Here is a 3797-nt window from a genome sequence, read left to right on the forward strand (position 1 = left end):
AAAGAAAGAAAGAAAGAAAGAAAGAAAGAAAGAAAGAAAGAAAGAAAATTACTTACTGCTGTTTCTCTCCATTTTGTCATGGCCAAACCTACAGAAAAGAAAGTTTCATTTTTTTAAAGAAAGATACATACAGGCTATGCCCTACAGGATCATCCATAAACTCTAGCTATGTGCACTTTGCAAGTTGACTACAGTTCCTTGTAGATTACACTCCAGTTCATGTTACCTAAACTCAAGCAAACTCTAATCCTGCCGCGGACAGAAATAAATAGAAAGGTCAACAGTAGCAGCTCTCTCTTCCCATGTGATTATTTTGTTGTTGAGACATGAATTAGAGAAATCTGTTGAGTGCCAAGAGAGAATTATATATATAATGTCTATATAGATATATCTACTAAGGGAGAGGAGAAAATGAATAGGATACAGAATAAAGACTCTAAGGGGGGGGCGGAAATAACATGATATGTCTTCATTTCTATCAAACTATCTTGTTGCCTCAAATCCTCTCGCGTTTCGGTTTGGCTAGGAAAACAAATATGGAATTTAAAAAATAATAACCAACAATCTTGATCAGTGGAACAATGAAGCGAAAGTGGGAGGGGGGTTCGCACTGGGGAAGGCTTACTCCTTCTAAATGAAGAAGTAATATGGTGAACGGATAGGCATCTCCAATTCGTGCAGGGGTAATAAGGGAAACTACATTCATATCTGCCAGGAGAAAGGGAAATCGCAAGTTAAAAAAAAATCGATAACTCGGAATTCAACTCTTGACCGGGAAAACCCAGATCAAAACATCATTTGACAGGAATGCTCTTTTAGAATCAGATACTAAATCAATAAAATCACTCCATCAGTACAATCTGCATAGGCAGAAGATCTCTGCACCGTGGCTCTTAAAAGAGAGAGGAAAAGGGGGAGACGATGTTTAAAAACCACTGGGAGAATAACGGAGATCAGCGAGCTGAAACAAAAGTGAATCTCACCCTTGGAGTATACCTTATTTTAGCGGGATATTTTGATTTCTTCATTCCACCTCTCGCTAGCCCATTTTTCTGGATTCAGCACCACACTAAACTTACGTTCGAAGGCATTATGGTTCCGCTCACATGGGTAATTAATATGCACAATGATATTCTTGTAAAGAGGAATGTTTAATATTAACCTTTTTTTAAAAAAAAGCTTTTAATTCATAAGGTTCGAAGGTGGTAAATAAAATTTTGAATATGGCTATTTTATTGATCCTGAAATGGAAATAGTTTTCAAAAAATGTTATTTAAGCGAAAAACCAAAGCAGCCAAATCTGCTGATGAAATGACAATAATTTACCAGCTACAACACTGATTTTTTAAAAAAATAATAATGAAACCTAAAACCGAAGGAAGAGTTAGACAATGAAAGACCCTCTTGAAAGAATATAGCTCCATTTCAAGTCACACCAAAACTTTCTTCCTGTGTCAGACATGCAGTGTCTTAAATCTCTTAGTACCCATAACAAAGCTTAGAGCATTCTAGCCTGTACTCAATACAAATATTTACTTTTGATACCCTTGGCAATACTCGGCAACGTGCTTTTTTCATTATGGATGTAGCATTGAAACTAAAGCACCTTTCGATTCTTTATTGAAAGGAGAACAATTGGAAAATATTCTTTCCTTAAATTTGCCTTGCAAAGGATTGCTTGGAAATAATCAGATCCTGTCCCTAATGTAAAACCTCTCAACTCTCTCTTCCCTTTGGCATCCTATTTGGAAGGCACATCAAATATGGTGGGTGTGAAGGGCCGAATAAATGTTTACTTTTGGAATATAGCATATCTTTGGCAACTGCCCACTGCAAACCTTTCCGTGTATAATCTTCTGAGAGTGACTAAGAAAGTTATAACCCTACCTTTAAAAAAAATGGAATGAGGTTCTCTCAATTGCAAGTCTTGTTCAAGGCGAGCACAGATGTTGGTTGTTTCTTACGATAGATAATAAAATATTCCCACTGTTATAATAGGATGTAACCCAATTACATTGACTCGCAGTGGCTGCAATTTTGGAGTTGCGAACTCATGATTTTCTGTTTTCTTGGTTATTGTTGCTGTATTTAGTTTGTTCACCTTTAACATAAATGTTCCCAGTACAAAATGTACTATTTTAAAGTACTAAAATGCCAGGAAGCGCTGTTATTTTAAAGTAATATTCCCTACTTTCCCAAAACAGGTAGTTTAAAATGCTACGTGTAAACATCTTGCAGCTAAAGTAATTTCAGCGAAGTAGGTTTTAGCTCCATTTTAATTCCAAATTAAGCATAATGCCTCTGAATCTCAAATATCCCAACTGACAACACACAAAGATTAATATAGTTGAGCCCTGTGATTTATCCTCTCTACTGTGGCAGAAGTTGGACTGTATTTATGTTCCAATAAAAAAAAACCCTCCCACAACGGTGCAACCTTAGGTAAAATATCAAGCTCATGCTAATATTGTATCACCTGTTGGGAGGAGAAGGGGAGATGACTGATATAGTTACAAACTTGCCTGAATGTCACATTTGCTTCTGCTAATCAAAAGATATTTAATTCTTTTTTGTTTGTTTTTTAATATATTTTAGGGTGTGTGCAACCCCCTTCTCTTGCCTGGCGAGCAGTGATCACGTGACTACACTTTGCGCATGCTTGGTGGGATCCTTGGGCTATTTTGAGTGCCATAAAAGTACACAAATCTTCCAAGCTAACTTTCCATCTTCTCGTGGTGAAATGTTAGCCAACCATATATACATTAAGAAAAAATAATAATACAGAGAAGAGTCATAGGGATGGAAACACTAACATTGCATTTATCATAACATCTCAGAAATATTTAGCTCTGGAGAAACCTAAATTAAAAGTTGACGATTTCAGATGGCAAGAACTTCCCCATTGGAGAAGATGAAATGAACTAGCAAATCTTGCGCCAGATCGATCTTGTTCTTGAAGCACAAACAAATAATGGGCTTTATGAATAGGATTTCTAGGTGAAAACCAATTGTATCAGTTTATTTGTGTGAGCGAGGTGTTTCCCCCCTGAAACTCAGAGTTAGGGAAGAGACAAAGCGCCAAGAAATCCAGAGGGCTTGTTCTTTGCCATCACGACCAAAATCACTGTTTTCGAAAAGTGCCACTTCTCTTTGTGAAGAAACTTTTTAATTCATTGAAACCTTGGGTTCTTCGTTCATAAGATAAATGTGCTTTGCGATACAAAACGCTAAAGCTTCTGTCCAGGCACAGAGTGTTGGCGGTGTGTTCCCCTGGCAAAGTAGGGGATTGGTCACACTAAATATCAAAATAACCTTTATCTATGGAGAAATTGGGGGATGTTTGTATATGCATCTCCATCTTCACGAAGCCTGAGTTAGTTTAAGCCTTAACTCTACAGTCTATTCACTCCAGCACCCCCATTGTTATATGGTTATTAAACCTGGAACAAGTTGGAGGTCAGGCAAGAAAAAGGAAAAACAACCCTCTGGAAGCCCACGTGCGGGCTGGAGCCTAGATTTGCATCGAAGCCACCTGCAGATGAAACAGCTTCGCACCTTCCAAATTCACTCCGCGCTTTGCCGCATGGAACCAAGGCACTCGCCCCAGAGAACCTTAGAACGATGAGCTACCGCGCCTAGGGGCTAGTCTTGCAGCGGGGCCGCATTTTGCTTCGCAAAGGGCAAGAAAGCTGGGGAAGCGGTTGCGATTTATTTCTGCTAAGAGGGCATCCCTTTTCTTGTCTTTTTTTTCACACACACACACACACACACACACACACACACACACACACACACAC

The 3797-nt window shown here is 38.5% G+C and overlaps 1 long non-coding RNA gene across 2 annotated transcripts in view; it reads right to left on the minus strand.

The window, feature by feature from the left end:
• LOC112111484 overlaps positions 1-3797 on the minus strand; it is a 46235-nt gene that overhangs the window by 38777 nt on the left and 3661 nt on the right. For both annotated transcript variants that reach the window (XR_002908496.2, XR_002908495.2), the window contains exon 2: positions 57-88. This is a non-coding gene — a long non-coding RNA (uncharacterized LOC112111484). The remainder of the gene's footprint in view (positions 1-56; positions 89-3797) is intronic.

Source organism: Terrapene carolina, unplaced genomic scaffold (genome assembly GCF_002925995.2).
Source record: "Terrapene carolina triunguis isolate 2854851 unplaced genomic scaffold, T_m_triunguis-2.0 Scaffold836, whole genome shotgun sequence".
Classification (NCBI taxonomy): domain Eukaryota; kingdom Metazoa; phylum Chordata; order Testudines; family Emydidae; genus Terrapene; species Terrapene triunguis.